Source organism: Somniosus microcephalus, chromosome 8, assembly GCF_052327205.1.
Source record: "Somniosus microcephalus isolate GS21.2 chromosome 8, FLI_Smic_1.0, whole genome shotgun sequence".
In the NCBI taxonomy this organism is placed as follows: domain Eukaryota; kingdom Metazoa; phylum Chordata; class Chondrichthyes; order Squaliformes; family Somniosidae; genus Somniosus; species Somniosus microcephalus.
The window spans coordinates 69804975-69821984 of NC_140994.1; the positions used below are offsets into that span (position 1 = coordinate 69804975).

The 17010-nt window shown below is 46.3% G+C and overlaps 1 long non-coding RNA gene and 1 pseudogene across 1 annotated transcript in view; one reads left to right on the plus strand and one right to left on the minus strand.

Annotated features, from left to right (window-relative positions):
• Nucleotides 1-324: 324 nt before the first annotated feature.
• Nucleotides 325-17010, plus strand: part of LOC147113629 (uncharacterized) — a 34570-nt gene continuing 17884 nt past the window's right edge. Inside the window, exons 1-2 of the long non-coding RNA XR_015079244.1 lie at nucleotides 325-790; nucleotides 12261-12427. This is a non-coding gene — a long non-coding RNA (uncharacterized LOC147113629). The remainder of the gene's footprint in view (nucleotides 791-12260; nucleotides 12428-17010) is intronic.
• Nucleotides 7437-12032, minus strand: LOC147113630 (interferon-induced protein with tetratricopeptide repeats 5-like; annotated as a pseudogene).

Sequence of the window (17010 nt, forward strand, 5' to 3'; positions counted from 1 at the left end):
CAGAAGTAGGACATTCGGCCCATCGTGCCTGTGCCAGCTCTTTGAAAGAGCTGTCCAATTAGTCCCACTCCCCATTTCTTTCCCCATAGTCCTGTAAGTATTTTCCCATTTAGTGTTTTTAGTACTCTCAGAGTACGCCATCATACGGCCTTTAAAATGGACCTCAAGTTTGGGATTTCTGCATGCGCTCACGCATACGTTAAATCCCGAACTTGTGATCTGTCAAGTTGACAGATCGTCCGCACCGACACGGCAGCAGCATTGAAAACCTAATTGCTGGCACTGTGTTGGGCTAATTGCCCACCAACTTCCCAGCAATTAGGTATGAAAATTTTACGGTTGGTGGAAACAGGCCAGTTTCCACAGCGTAAGGGGATACCTCCTGACAAATCCAAGTAATTAAAAAAATTTATGAGACCGGAAACGGAAGCATTTTAGGGCTTTCTTTCTGGAAAGTATTTATTTGTCCATGAGAAGTTCGGAGGAAGTGGTTGCTACATCGATAAAATTATTCGTTTTTTGGCATCTATATGGTGCATAAGCTTAAAAAAAAACTAAAAGTGTAATATTTTATCTCGGAAGGTTCGAGTAATGAGGGTTTGTTTTGTTTTGTTTTCCTTTCCGGAGATCGTAAGTGAATGAGAGACCTTCTGTTTGCTGATTGCAGCACCGGCTCACGTGATCCCAGGTACGCTTCCGTACACGCTGCGCCCCTGGGATCCGTGGGCCATTACACTGCCCTCTAGTACACAGCATCAAACAACAAGTCCGCGAAGAAGAGCCCCATCAGGTAAGTTCGCACTCTATTTGGATGCCGGCAGAATAATCCGTAATTCCTCAGGAATTCCTCTTTGCCCTTTACACTGTTATTTTCGCAGTCTATATTAGGATAATTGTAGACCCCCATTATCACTACTCTATAGCTCTTGCCTGCAAATATGCTCCTCTATCTCCTTCCGCTATTTGGGGGTCTGTAGTATACATCCAGAAGCATAATAGCTCCTCCACTGTTCCTTAATTCTAACTAAATACATTCTGTCTTTGAACTCATTTCAAAGCAGACCAGGGGCATTCTCCCCGATCTCCTGATCAATATCTTTCCCTCAGTCAACATGACAAGAAAACAAATTATCCGGTTATTATCACATTGCTGTTTCTGGGACCTTGCTGTGCGCAAAAATTGCTGCCGCATTTCCTTCAGTGACTACATTTCTAAAGTACTTCATTGGCTGTAAAACGCTTTGGGATATCCTGAGATTGTAAAAGGTACAATATAAATGCAATTCCTTCTTCCTTTACCTAATCGTGTTAATCTGAATTGCTAACTATCTGCATGTTGTACAGTTTGAACATTGTGCTGATTAAATATTGGTCTGTTGAGTAAATGTGCTAATTCAGTTTTGGCAGCAAGCCAGCATTTGGTGTCTCCGAGTTCCAGGGCTACAGGTAGTCAGTGCAGGTTAAAGCATTCCAGTGAGACTTGACACTTTGAGAGCCTTTAACCTAAAGCAAGTTACAGTCCGCAGTACCCAGTTTACATTGCTTGTCTACGGCCTGGCTGTAACTGTCCTGTTCAGGAGCAAGCTTTGTGCATGTCAGGAAACAACACGGTCAGAGCTCTCTGCCAAATGTTACAGATTTAAACAATAGAGAATGTGGAGAGCGGAATCTCAATTTCCTAAACATTGAAATTAAGGTTATAAAGGTTTGGAAAATACTCAGGGGATTCAACAAAACCCGAGCGTTTTGCAAACCAGATTTGACATCACACTTCCCTCTCCCCTACATTTCCCTCCATTTCGCTTCCTTCCCTTTCCTGTCAGAGCTGCTGTTGGAGAGAATGTGGGAAATGGTGAGAGAAAAAGAGAGAGGGAAGGGGGAGGAATAGATTGGCAATATCGTGCATTATTGCCAATGAGTATTGCAGGGTGATTCAGCTCAGGTTCCTTGATCTCGCTGGGAGATCCTCTCCTTCTCAGCTGCTGTCCTTCTCCAGGCTGCTCTCGGGTCTCCAGTCATCTCTACGCTGCTCTCTTGAGTTTTCCCCTTGAACTCTTCTACTCTCCAAACAGCTTTCTGGGCTTTATTTACCTCTCTTTGCCTTCCTGCATGCACTGCCCCCCTCCCCCAGTCTCCCCATGTTCCGTCTGACTTCACCCCTATGCCCACTTCACACGCCACCTTCTGAAGTGGCGCACCGCAGCTGTTCACGCTACTTCCAGAGCGTGCGGCATTGTGCCCGGGCATTCTCCCTCCTATCCACTGAATCACGGACAAACCGGGGCTGTAAGTGTCACTGTTAACAGTTACATTCTGACTTGTTCCATTGATAATAACTATGACAAAGAATGGCAACAGCCCCAGGTTGAGCAAGAGACATTACAACACTGCCATCTTAGTCCAACCCACTTCTGTCCATATAACATCTACACACCACCCACAAAACCTGAGAGGCTGAGACTGCAAGAGGAACAGAATTTCCAATTTCCCAATAGACACTCAGATTTGAAGATTAACCAGAATGATACCAGGTGGCCCTCAACTGGTCCAGGCTGTAGGTCGTCGAGGGGCTCGTTCAGCCTGACTGCCTGCCTCTCTTCTGCAGCTATGTTTGCGCCCGGGTGGCTCTGGAGTATGTGGTGTTGGCTGGTATGCTTGAGTCCTTTTGTGATCTGTGGGCATCGCAGGGACTGGAGTACTCCATTGCCCCCCTGAAACTAAATTTTAATTTAATTTGATAAGTTTCATTTAAAATTTGGTTAATTTACAGTTTATTGGTTGTGCCCCTTTAAGAAGATTTTATAGACCTCAATCAGGCCACCTCGCCAGCCTTTTCTTTTCTAGGGAAAATAGCCCCAGTCTGTTCAACTTTTCCTGAGAAGTATGTCCTCTCAGTTCTGGTACCATCCTAGTGAATCTTTATTGCACCTTCTCCAGTGCCTCTATATCCTTTTTATAATACGGAGACCAGGGCCGGAATTTTGCCTAACTGGGTGGGTCCGGTGTGGCCGGTGGCCATGTTGGGTCGCGACCCCACTGCTGGCTCCATCCCGCTGCAAAAATGAACTTGCCTTAATGGGGCCTATTAGGCCCGCCCGGCATGTTAACCGGCCCAATTAGATGGAGCAGGTCTGGTGACGTCATTCATGTCATGTTTTCAGCCGGGATCCTTAAAGGGTCCCTGGCCACATTACCTTTGACGTTTAATCTGACAAAGTGGGTGTTGAATCTTTACTCTACAATAATATAATAAAAGTTATATGAGTGACAAAGAAATATTTAATATCATGAAGTAATATGATGCCATCTACAAATATGATCAAGAACATAATTTAAAAAGTACATTCATTGTGAAGTTATTGGTTCCCAACCCGCTGTCAAAAATAACAACTTTCCCACCTGATCCGCCACCGATATCGCCCGCTACCACCCCAGAAAATTCAGCCCCAATCTCCAAGTGTGGTCTAACTAAGGTTCGATACAAGTTTAATAAACAAGATAAATATTGGCCAGGACACCAAGGAGAACTCCACTGCTCTTCTTCTTCAAAAAAGGGCAATGGGATCCTCTACATCCAACTGAGAGGGCAGATGGGGCCTCGGTTTAACGACTCATCCAAAATTCGGCACCTCCGACAGTTCTGCACTCACTCAGTACTGCACTGGAATGTCTGCCTGGATTATGTGCTCAAGTCACTGGAGTGGGACTTGAACCAACAACCTTCTGACTCAGAGGCTGAGCCACGGTTGACACCTTTACTATATATATTTATATACATGAAAATATCTCTTACCTCATGATGATCGGGATGAATAGGCCAGTTGCTTGTTTACTTTTACTTCTGTTTACTTTTACTTCTGTTATCTGATCAGCTGCAAAAACAGAACTAAGTGCGTTCAGCTCTTTGAAGATATTTATGCCATCAACACCCTTTAGAGTCAGATGATTTTGCATCTTGAGAATTATACTTGAGACTGGAAGTTGAAAACAACAGGTACCTTATCATCTGCAGAAAATGTGTTAATCAACGTCAACAAAACAAAATAACCCCTCCCCGGATTTTATGATTATTTTTGTGTTGCTTAGAACTTGCTGTGGGAATATTGGCTGCTCTGTTGACATTATCTTCTGCTGCAATCAATGTATGTTAAGTGCTTTGGGAATAGGGGAGCGATGAGATCATTTCCATGAACTGTTACCCAGGTGTACAGACACCAACATACTTTCAGTAGTGAGTGGAGTGGAAATTGGACCATACAGCACCTGTTTTTTTGGGTACATATTGGGGGCAAAAAGTATTAATTTCCCACTGTTTCTCCTATGCCCCAAGTATAACTGAAATACCGCCAGCGCCATATTGGGTCGATGATATTCAGGTATCCGTGACGTCTAAAACAGGCATTGGCCCCCTGCATAAGTTAATGAGGAAACGCGCCCCTGTTTCAGGGCCTCTCCTGAAAATTCATCAACGCTGAACAGAGCAGGCATCGGGGCCATGGAAGCCATCTTAGTCCAACCCACTTCTGTCCATATAACATCTACACACCACCCACAAAACCTGAGAGGCTGAGACTGCAAGAGGAACAGAATTTCCAATTTCCCAATAGACACTCAGATTTGAAGATTAACCAGAATGATACCAGGGCTTAAAAGGTTCAATTATAAGGACACGTTGAATAAACTTGTTTGGTATACACTTGAGTTTAGAATGTTGAGGGAGGATCTAATTGAGGTGTTTAAAATGGTAATGGGATTCGATCGGGTCGATACAGAGAAACTATTTCCTCTGGTGAGGGAATCCAGAACAAGGGAGCAGAATCTTATAATTAGCGCTAGGCCAGTTAGGGGTGAAATCAGGAAGCACTTTTTCATACAATAGCAAAATACTGCGGATGCTGGAAATCTGAAATAACAACAGAAAATGCTGGAAACACCCAGCAGGCCAGGCAGCATCCATGGAGAGAGAAACAGAGTTAACGTTTCAGGTCTGTGACTCTTTGTCAGAAAAGCAAAAAGTTAGAGATGTAACAGATTTTAAGCAGGTGCAGGGGGAGGGAAAGGTGGGAGGGGAGGAAAGAACAAAAGGGACGGTCTGTGCTAGGGTGGAAGGCAGGAGTAGTTAAATGTTGTAAATGGGGATGGCAGAATCATCAACTGCTGCCGCCTGAAAACATAGGGGCAGAGGTTATGGTCTGAAATTATTGAACTCAATGTTGAGTCCAGATGGCTGTAAAGTGCCTAATAGAAAGAGGAGGTGCTGTTCCTCGAGCTTATGTTGAGCTTCATTGGAACAGTGTAAGAGGCCAAGGTCAGAGTGGGAGTGGAGCGGAGAATTAAAGTGACAAGTGACCGGAAGCTCGGGGTCACCTTTACAGACTGAACGGACGTTTTATGCAAAGCAGTCACCCAATCTGCGTTTGGTCTCCCCAGTGGCCTGACTAAGTGTTTCCAGCACTTTTTCATACAAAGGTTAAGGGAAATCTGGCGACAGAGAGACTGAGGAGGGAGGGATTGTGGGATGGAGGGATGGTGGGAGGGATTGAGGCAGGGAGGGAGGAAGGAAGGGAGGAAGGGAGGGAGGAAGGAAGGAAGGAAGGAAGGAAGACAGGTAGATTTGCATAGCATAGCCCTGCTGATCAAAGCTGAGTCATTTCAGGCTTGGTCCTTAAGCTATCTAGACATGATCCAGTGAAGAGCGTATTAAAGAGTAAAGTTCAAATCCAAAACTAATACAACTGGCTTGACAATGTGTTCAATATATTCTCACTCACTGCTTCAACAGAAGTCATGTTCTGGTAGAACTCTAATCAGTGCATCATGTGGGTATTAAAATGCTAATAAGATGTTAACCTGAGACCCCATCTGCTCTCTCAAGTGGAAATAGAAGATTCCATGACACTATTTTAAACAACAGCAGGGGAGTTCTCCTTGGTGTTCTGACCAATATTTATCCCTCTACCAACACCACTACAACAGCTTACCTCATCATTAATATATTGCCGATGTGGGACCTTGCTGTGCACAAATTGTCTGCCGCACTTCCTACATTACAACAGTGATTACACTTCAAACATACTTCATTGATTGTAAAGCACTTTAGGATCTCCTGTGGTCGTGAAAGGCACTATAACAATGCAAGTTCTTTCTTTTATTTCTGGTGGGCATGTTGAACGACACAGAAAGCTCCCACCAGAAAAAAGCTGAAGCTTCATTTCAATATTTTAACGAGGGTGTTGACCTCATTTAGACTACCTGCTATTTCCGAGCCTTTAGACTGAATCTACGTTCATTCATAAAAAATGCCCACGTACAAGGCCCAATTAGGATTGCTAGGCAGTTTTTTTTTTTATTCGTTCATGGGATTTGGGCATCGCTGGCAAGACCAGCATTTATTGCCCATCCCTAATTGCCCTTGAGAAGGGGGTGATGAGCTGCCTTCTTGAACGGCTGCAGTCCATGTGGTGAAGGAACTACCATAGTGCTGTAGGGGGGGCAGTTCCAGGATTTTAACCCAGCGACGATGAAGGAACGACGATATATTTCCAAGTCAGGATGGTGTGTAACTTCGAGGGGAACTTGCAGGTGATGGTGTTCCCATGCGCCTGCTGTCCATCTTCTTCTAGGTGGTAGAGGTTGTGGGTTTTGGAGGTGCTGTTGAATAAGCCTTGGCAAGTTGCTGCAATGCATCTTGTAGATGGTACACACTGCAGCCATGTTGCGCCAGTGGTGGAGGGAGTGAATGTTTAATGTGGTGGATGGGGTGTCAATCAAGCAGGCTGCTTTGTCTTTGAGTGTTGTTGGAGCTGCACTCATCCAGGCAAGTGGAGAGCATTCCATCACACTCCTGACTTGTGCCTTGTAGATGGTGGAAAGGCTTTGGGGAGTCAGGAGGTAAGACACTCGCCACAGAATACCTAGCCTCTGACCGGCTCTTGTTGCCACAGTATTTATGTGGCTGGTCCAGTTAAGTTTCTGGTCAATGATAACCACAAGGAACTAGATGGTGGGGGATTTGGCGATGATAATATGAGGTGCACATTTAAAGGGCCAGAGGAAGATAAAGTCCAGGATTTGTAAGATGCTTTCTAAGCACTTCTGTCCTTGTTAGATTCTGTGTTTTTGGCTAACTTAGTTATAGTCCATATAGCATTACAATACATCTTCCATCAAATACTCCTCTTCCTGCTGCTTCCGATTGGTTAACGTTACCGGAGCTCCTCTTCTCAATGAAACTCAGGTGACCTCTCTCCCATCACAAGTTCAAGGGTCAGCTCTTAAACTCAAATTCTCTTTGACGTCAGGTTTGCAGATTAAAGAAACAACATTAGTTTTGATCGGTAACAATGTTTTAACCTTTTTTAGGCGTGGAGTATAATGGGTGGCTAAGTCGATATCGCCCGTTTTACAACATCGACCAAAGATCCAACCATGTCCATTTCAGTTTTAGTCATTGGAATCAGTATAAAATAACATGTTCAAACCTTGTCATTAATTCAGAAATTTAAGGTTACCATTACTGTAGCCACAACAAGTGGAAATGTGAATGCAGAATGACAGGGTAAATGAATAGCAACATAACCCAATGTCAAATGGTAAGTCTGTCAGCTAATAAGATTATTTTTGAACTATTTACTACAAAACAACACGTTGAAAATGGGACTCAGTTTCTCAGGTAAGTTGGGGACACATTTTAATATTGCCCTATGTAGCCTGACGCAGCTCACGTAGAGCACTTTGAAATTCTTCATTATCACGATCACACTCCAGGGCTTTCTCAAAGAATTCAATGGCTTCTGATTTCTTGCCATCAACCTGCTGTATTAGCCCCAATATACCAAAGGCTACACTGTCTCTTGAATATTTATTCATTCGATCTTCAGCAATTTGTTTCAATTTTGCGTGGCACTTCTCGTTCTTACTGGTGTTAACTTTGAGTTTTAAGCATTCCTTGAAATGATGAATGGCATTCAGCTGGGATCCCTTCTCATACAGCTGGTACAATCCATAGTTCCAATGTATTAATTGTTTATTCCAAAGGTTGTAATCTTTATTTCTAAGCAGGTTGGCGTAGATATCATCGACTTTGGAATATTCTCCAGATATTGTAAGGATTTCTGCCAAATCAACTTTTGCAAAAATAAGTGAGGGTTTCTGATCAAACGCTGTTTGAAAATGGTACTCGCAAAGTTCAATCAATTTTCTGCTGTCTTCACGAGCAAAGTATTGACAAGGTTTTCTCTGCAGTGCAATCAGCTTAGTTTTGTAACATAAGCCGATCTCGTGGTGAAGGAGTGCAGAAGATGATTTAACCTTCAGTGCCTTTTTCAATAGCTGTAAGGAATATTCAACAGATCCCTGTTTTCTTAAAGCTTTGGCTGCCTATTGAATTATATATGGATCATCAGGAGACTTCAGCAGTACTTCAAGTAATCCGTAACATTCGTCTGTTTGATTGAATTCCTGTAGTCTTAGAGCCAACATGATCTTGACAAAAGAGTCATTTGGGTTCAGTGCTAACGCGCGGTGTAACTGCTTCACTACCTTGCAGTGTTCAGGACGCTGTGGGTATCCAAAGGTTTCTTTAATTCGAAACAGAGAAGTTGCATAAGCTGCATTCCATTCAGTGTCATCAGGATCCCCCTCCAGAGCCTTCTCAATGCATTCATTTGCCTCTTCATAATATTTCCTGCCAAATCTCAACAGTGACCAACCCTTCTCCCCGTATACTTCAGGTATCAGTGCTGTATACCGAGAGCCATCAGTAAATTGTTGACAGATCCTCTCCAGCTTGTCGAGGTAGGATTGGGCCTCTGCCAGTTCTCCCATGTGATAATATACCCAGGCATAGTTTCCATAGGTGATGATGATCCATTTTTCAATTTCAAATTCATGATTCTTCCTCAGAATCTCTTCAGCTTCCCATAAATTATTGAACGACTCCTCACAGTTGCCTCGCATACAGTTTACAAAAGCAAGTAGATTGTAAGGCATGGCTTGATATTTCACAATATCCGACTTTATTGTATAATTTAGTCGTTCCTGCAAATCATCCCACTCAACATTTTCCACCTGCAGATTCCACGTGAAGTGACATTGTAGCTGAAGTAATTTCACTTTCAGGGAGTCCCTCTCAGTATCACTGTAAGAAATATGTTTAAATATTTATTAGTTTTTTAAACAGTCAGCAAGGAATAGCGATAAAGAAATGATTACACTCTGGCCAACCTAGGAACTCAGGAATAAGAAGCTCCAAAAAAGCTGACAACTCAAATAACAACCAGAAGCTCAAACACAGGAACAAATGAAAACAACAGACAGGAAAAGAGCAGCTGGACCATGGAGCCTGTCCCATACCGTCATGGTGCACTTTAACACCACAACCCCCATTGCCCCTCCCCACCAGCCAGCCTTGCAGCCTCCCTGAAAATAGGCACAAGAGGGTCACAGCAAAGATCGTCAAAGGCTCAGGCCACTGATACCAGGGAACTTGCAGCCAGCAGGAATCCAGATTCGGATCCTGGGATCTTTCTGATTACATAGCTGAGCTACTCACTGCTTTAACCAGATGAGCCATTGGGAAAACTAAATTCATTCAATTGAACAAGGACCTGTGTCAGCCGTGGCTCAGTGGTAGCTCTGTCACTTCTGAGTCAGACGGTTGTGGACTTAAGTCCCACTCCAGAGACTTCAGTGTGAAATCGAGGCTGACAATTCAGTGCTGTACTGAGGAAGTCCTGCATTGTCAGAGGTGCATTCTTTTGGATGAGACATTAAACCGAGGCCCCATCCACCCTCTCATGGATATAAAAGATGCCATAGCAATATTTCATAGAATCATAGAAAGATACAGCACAGAAGTAGGCCATTCGGCCCATCGTGCCTGTGCCGGCTCTTTGAAAGTGCTGGCCAACTAGTCCCACTCCCCATTTCTTTCCCAGAGCCCTGGAAAGTTTTTCCTTTTAGTATTTTTCCAATTCCCTTTTGAAAGTTATTATTGAATCTGCTTCCACCACCCTTTCAGGCAGTGCACTCCAGATCATAACAGCTCAGCGTTTAAAGTTTTTTCCCTCAAGTTGCCTCTGGTTCTTTTGCCAATTACCTTAAAACTGTGTCCCCTAGTTACCGACCCTCCTGCCACTGGAAATAGTTTCTCCTTATTTACCCTATCAAAACCCTTCATGATTTTGAACATCTCTATTAAATCTCCCATTAATCTGCTCTAATCTAAGAAGAAAAATTCCAGTTTCTCCAGTCTCTCCACGTAACTGAAGTCCTTCATCCCTGGTTCCATTCCAGTAAATTTTCTCTGCAGGCTGTCTAAGGCATTACCATCCTTCCTAAAGTGTGCAGCCAAAAAGATGGCCAGAATACTGCAGCTCGGTCCTAACCAGTGTTTTATAAAGGCTCAGCATTAGCTTTTGTACTCTATTTAGAAAGTCAAGGATCCCGTATGCCTTTTTAATAACCTGCTCATCTTGTCCTACCACCTTCAAAGACTTATGTACGTACACCCCCAGGTCTCCCTATTTCTGCACCCCCTTTATAATTGCACCATTTAATTTATATTGCCTCTCCTCATTCTTCCTACCAAAAGGAATCACTGCACACTTATCTGTGTTAAATTGCATCTTCCATTGTCTGCCCATTTCACCAGTCTATCTATGTCCTCCTGAAGTCTGTTACTTTTTCAGTTCTCCTCTGTACTGTTTGTATTCTGCTTGGTTCTCTACTGAATTATGAACCTGACGTTTATTATAAGCCTCCTTTTACTATTTCATTTTAATTTGTGTATCTTTAGTCATCCAGGGAGCTCTAACATTGGGCCGTATTTTCCGATCGGAGGCATCCTGCGTGCGCAGGTCTCCGATCTGGAAAAAATCTACGCCCTTACCTGAGGGCTCCCGAGGTCCAGACACTTCCACTCCTGGGCCTCTCCAACTCGAAATGTGCAGGGCCGACGTATCCCAGAGGCGCATGTGGTTCGCAAGCATCCCTGGGATCATGTGGGCCATGAGGAGCCAATCAATGAAGGGAATTTTCCTTTGTACACTTGACAGATAGACCTGTCAAATATATGAATGGAGATCACCCCAAAAACACAGTAAAACATTAAAAAAAAAAAAAAATTTTAATCACATTTTTAAAATGAGTTGAAATTACAATAAATTTATTTTAAACAAAAATTACATCTTTTGAAAAAAATAATTAAAGTTTTTTACAGGGCTAAAAATAAACTTACCTCTTTTAAAGTATTTTTAAATGATAAATGAGTGAAAAACATTTTTTTTTACTTTTTTCAAATCTTATGCTGGTAAAAGCAGGCCTTACGCCTGCTTTTACCAGGCGTAAGATTTTGAAGGGTTTTCTGCAGGCGGAGGTTCTCCAGAAAGCGGAACTATCCGCCCACAAAGGCCCTTCTCCAGGGCAGGCATCCGATCTATCAAGAACATTCTTGACAGATCGAAAATGCCGGTTTTCAGCGCATGCCTGAAACCGGTATTTCCGATGTCCCTACGGGTGTGTACACAGCACGTACACACCCGCAGGGATTGGAATATACGGCCCATTAAGTCCCTTACATTCCCACGAGGGGGAAAGGATCTAGTCTGTACCCAAACTATCTCCTCTTTGAAGGCCTCCCATTGCCGGCACGGACACAATGGGCCGAATGGTCTCCTTCTGTGCCGTAAATTTCTATGATTTGTAAATTTCTATGATTGCTCATTTATTGTTCTACCTGCCAATCTTTGATTCCAATGCACCTGGGCTATGATCCTTTTTGAACTCATTGAAAATAGCTCTCCTCTAGTAGAGCATTTTCACATTTGAATGTTCCTTGTCCTTTTCCATAACTACTCTAAACCTAATGATATTGTGATCATTGTTTTCTAAATGCTCCCCAGTGAAACAAGCTCCATTTGCCCCACTTTATTCTCCAGAATTATAACCAGCACTGCTTCCTTCCTCGTTGGGCTGGAAACATACTGGACCAGAATTTGCGTGGGTAGGACGGCGTACTCTGAGTACGCCATCATACGGCCTTTGAAATGGACCGCAAGTTCTAGATTGCCACTTGTGACCTGTCAAGTTGGCAGATCATCTGTACCAACACCGCACCGGCATTGAAAACCTAATTGCTGGTGCTGTGTTGAGCTAATTGCCCAGCAACTGCCCAGCAATTACGTACAAAAATGTTACGGCTGGTGAAAACAGGTGCAGGGAAGGCTTTGGTAATGAGGGATTTTTTTTTTCCTTTCCAGAGAACATAAATGAATGAGGGCCCTTCTGTTTGCTGATTGGAGCACCAGGCCCACGTCATCCCAGGTACGCTTCCGCACACACTGCGCCTCTGGAATCCATGGGCCATTACGCTGCCCGCGAGTACACAGCGTCAAACAGCAAGTTCACGAAGGAGGGTCCCATTCAGGTAAGTTTGCATTCCGTTCGGATGCCAGCAGCATACTCTGTAGGTTTGCCACCCACCGCAAAATCCAGGCCACTGAATGTTCTCTTGTACACTTTTCAGGAATTCCTCTTTGCCGCTTTACACTGTTACTCTCCCAGTCTATAATAAGATAATTGAAGTCCCCCGTTATCACTACTCTATAGTTCTTGCACCTTTCTGCAATTTGCCTACAAATTTGCACCTATATATCCTTCCCACTATTTGGTGGTTTATAGTGAATACCCAGCAGCGTAATAACTCTTCTATTGTTCCTTAATTCTAACCAAATAGATTCTGCCTTGGAACTTATTTCAAAGCAGAGTAGGGGAGTTCTCCTCGGTGACCTGACCAATATTTATCCCTCAGCCAACATCACAAGAAAACAGATTATCCGATTCCTTTATCCCTCATGTGCTTATCTAGCTTCCCTTTAAATGCATCTATGCTATTCACCTTAACTAATCTTTGTGGTAGCGAGTTCAACATTCTTAACACGCTTTGGCTAAAGAAGTTTTTCCTTAGTCACCAATATATCCAATAGGGAATTATCTATATATATAAACGATCGTTCTTTCTGTCTGTCTGTCTATCTGTCTGTCCTTCTGTCTGTCCTTCTGTCTGTCCTTCTGTCTGTCCTTCTGTCTGTCCTCGGGTGTGCGTCTGTCCGGCTATGCGCTCGAAAGTTACAGAGCGTACCTACGCGTGCGTTACGTCGAAAGAAAGCTCACCATTCCAAAACGATGGTAAGCGTATTTACGTTTCGGCCGGACAAAAATTGCGCCCGCGATATCCGAAAAACCTTCAAAATTCCGCTCATTAGCATCTCATTATCCGCTCATTAGCGACAGAGACCTCGAGGTCAACCAATCGTACGCCACGTTCCTGGCGCGTGCAGCCGGGCCATCCTACGGTCGAGTGACGGGACGATTGACCAATCCTACGCTTTGGTGACCTGACGGTCGACCAATTGGTGCGTGTGTGGGCGGGCCTTATCGTTCTGAACCGAGGTGAGTAGCCGCCATCTTGCTTCCATTCTTTTTCCTGCTTTCTGCGTCTTTCTTTTCAAATATACATTTCCAGCAAAATAAAATTGCTTTTATTAAATTGTTTTAAAAAAAACTTCATTCATTTGTAAATATTTTCTCTAACCTGAAGATTCTTTTTCCTACCTTTCCCCGTTTTTGTTAGGCCTGAAAGCCTGGGCCTTTCTTGCCCAGTGTGGTAAACCACTGTTATAACCTGTCTGTGTCTGTATGTGTATTCCACTAGGTACAGGTCTGGACATGCCTCGGATGACTCCTCCCACTATTCCAGGTATATAAGTGACTACCTCCCAGTCCCTTAGTATTCTGGACGGGTCGACCACTCGAGACAAGACCTTCATTCTTTAGTTAATATAAGCCTGATTGTTACTCGCTCAACCTCAGTCTTTTGAGTAATTGATGGCGCATCAATTTTATTAACTAAATTTTTTATAATGGAGAAGATCCTCACACCAGCATGCCTGGACCTGGACAGTCGGGAAGCGGACGCTTCCACCAAGTTTGCTCACTGGCTCACATGCTTCGAGACATTCCTGACTGCCTCCACTGCAGTCGAAACGGATGCGGACAAACTGTCTGTCCTGTTCTCCAAGGTGAACCACCGAGTGTACTCAGTCATCCGGGACGCGACCTCGTACACAGCCGCCCTCCAGCTCCTCAAGACCCAGTACACGCGCCCTGTGAACAAAGTATACGCTAGGCACCTTCTGGGGAGTCGCAAGCAACAACCTGGGGAATCGACTGAGGAATACCTCCAAGCACTGTCCGTGCTTGGCCGGGCCTGTGGGTGTAAGGCGGTAACGCCCACTAAGTACACGGAGGAACTGATCCGGGATGCCTTCGTAGCGGGCCACAGGTCCAACTACACCCGACAGCGACTGCTGGAGCAGAGTGACCTCACCCTCGACAAAGCCTCCGACATCGCACTAACGCTGGACGCAGCCTTCCGGGGCATGGATGCCTACTCCTCTGCACCGTGGACGCCGCGGGGAATGACAACCTGGGACACGGTAGGACAGCCCCATAGCACCGTGCCACCCCAGCCACAGCCCAACAACGGCCCAACTACCGCAGCAGTGTCCCAAAGCCAGACAGCAGTATCCCAAGGCCAGAAATGCTACTTCTGTGGCCAGGCCAAACACCCCAGAGCGCGCTGCCCGGCGAAGAATGCGACCTGCTCGGGCTGCGGGAAAAAGGAACACTACGCCAGTGTCTGCAAGGCCAAAGCCACCCCGAACGCCAGCAGCACAGTGTGTGGGCCGTGCGAGCCGCCATCTTGGGCCCCCAACAGCGCCGCATGTGGGCCGTGCGGGCCGCCATCTTGGGCCTCCCCAGCCATGTGCGAACCACCGCAGCAGCAGCCATCTTGGACAACTCCAGCCACATGAGAATCATGGACGCCGCCATCTTGGACACCAGCCGGGACGCAGCAGATCGCCAACCACCCCCCATCTGATACTCGCAGCGACACACCGACCCCTACGCTGGCCTCTGTGACGCTGGACCAAACGAGACCGCACCAGCTAGCTCGGTCCAAAATGGACGTTAAGGTAAACGGCCATGCAATAAACTGCCTTTTTGACTCCGGGAGCACAGAGAGCTTCATCCACCCCGACACGGTGCGGTGTTGCTCTCTCCCAGTCCTGCCTGCGCACCAGCGGATTTCTATGGCCTCCGAGTCCCAGTCAGCGGACATTGGCGGCTACTGCGTGGTGACACTAGTAGTAGACGGGACTGTGTTCAATAATTTTAAACTCCTGGTCCTGCCCGACCTCTGCGCTGCCGTTCTACTGGGGTTGGATTTCCAGTGCCACCTCAAAAGCGTTACGATGGCGTACGGTGGCCCCCTCCCCCCACTCACAGTCCGCAGCCAGCAGCCTCCAAATTGCCCGCCGCGCACCAGATGCAACCTCTCCACACTCAGGGTCCCACCCCCCCCCACTGTTTGCTAACCTCACCCCCGACTGTAAGCCCATCGCCACAAAGAGCAGGCGATACAGTGCCGGGGACAGGGTTTTCATCAAGACCGAAGTGGAACGGCTCCTGAAGGAGGGGATTATTGAGGGCAGCTCCAGCCCCTGGCGAGCCCAGGTTGTAGTCATTTAAGACCGGCGAGAAACAACGCCTGGTCATCGACTACAGCCAAACAATAAACCGCTACACCCTGCTGGACGCCTACCCACTCCCCCGCATAGCTGACATGGTCAACCAGATCGCGCAGTACCGCGTCTTTTCGACCATTGACCTGAAATCAGCGTACCACCAGCTCCCCATCAGCCCTGAAGACCGCCAGTATACTGCTTTTGAGGCAAACGGCCGCCTCTATCACTTCCTTAGGGTTCCCTTCGGCGTTACTAACGGGGCCTCCGTCTTCCAAAGGGAGATGGACCGGATGGTCGATCAAAACAAGCTGCAGGCCACTTTCCCTTACCTAGATAATGTGACCATCTGCGGCCATGACTTGCAGGACCATGACGCAAACCTCGAGAAATTCCTCCGCACCGCCCAACTCCTGAACCTGACATATAACAAGGAGAAGTGCATATTCCGCACAGACCGCCTCGCCATCCTTGGCTGTGTTGTGGAACACGGGGTCATCGGTCCCGACCCGGACCGGATGCGTCCCCTTATGGAACTCCCACTGCCCCACTGCCTAAAAGCTCTGAAGAGGTGCCTCGGGTTTTTTTCCTACTACGCTCAGTGGGTCCCCTACTATGCAGACAAAGCCCGTCCGCTGATCAAGTCCACCTCTTTTCCCGTGACGGCAGAGGCCCGCTTAGCCTTCCACCGTATCAAGGAAGACATTGCCAAAGCCACCATGCACGCAGTGGACGAATCCATCCCCTTCCAGGTGGAAAGCGATGCGTCCGACTTCGCTCTGGCCGCCACCCTTAATCAGGCGGGGAGACCTGTGGCATTCTTCTCACGAACCCTCCAGGGCCCGGAGACCAGACACTCCGCGGTCGAGAAGGAGGCCCAGGCTATCGTGGAGGCTGTGCGTCATTGGAGGCACTACCTGGCCGGGAAACGATTTACCCTGCTCACTGACCAGCGTTCAGTTGCTTTTATGTTCAACAACAAGCAGAGGGGCAAAATCAAAAATGACAAGATCTTGAGGTGGAGAATCGAACTTTCCACCTACAATTACGAGATCTTGTACCGGCCTGGGAAGCTCAATGAACCCCCAGATGCCCTATCGCGTGGCACCTGCGCCAGCATGCAGATCGATAGGCTGAGGGCCCTCCACAATGACCTCTGCCACCCGGGGGTCACCAGGTTCTTCCACTTCATCAAGGCCCGCAACCTGCCTTACTCCATCGAGGAGGTCAGGACCATGACCAAGAACTGCCAAGTCTGCGCTGAGTGCAAACCGCACTTTTATAGACCAGACAGAGCCCACCTGATAAAAGCCACTCGCCCTTTCGAACGCCTGAGCGTCGATTTCAAAGGGCCTCTCCCCTCCTCCGACCGCAATGTGTACTTCCTCAACATCATTGACGGGTACTCCCGGTTCCCGTTCGC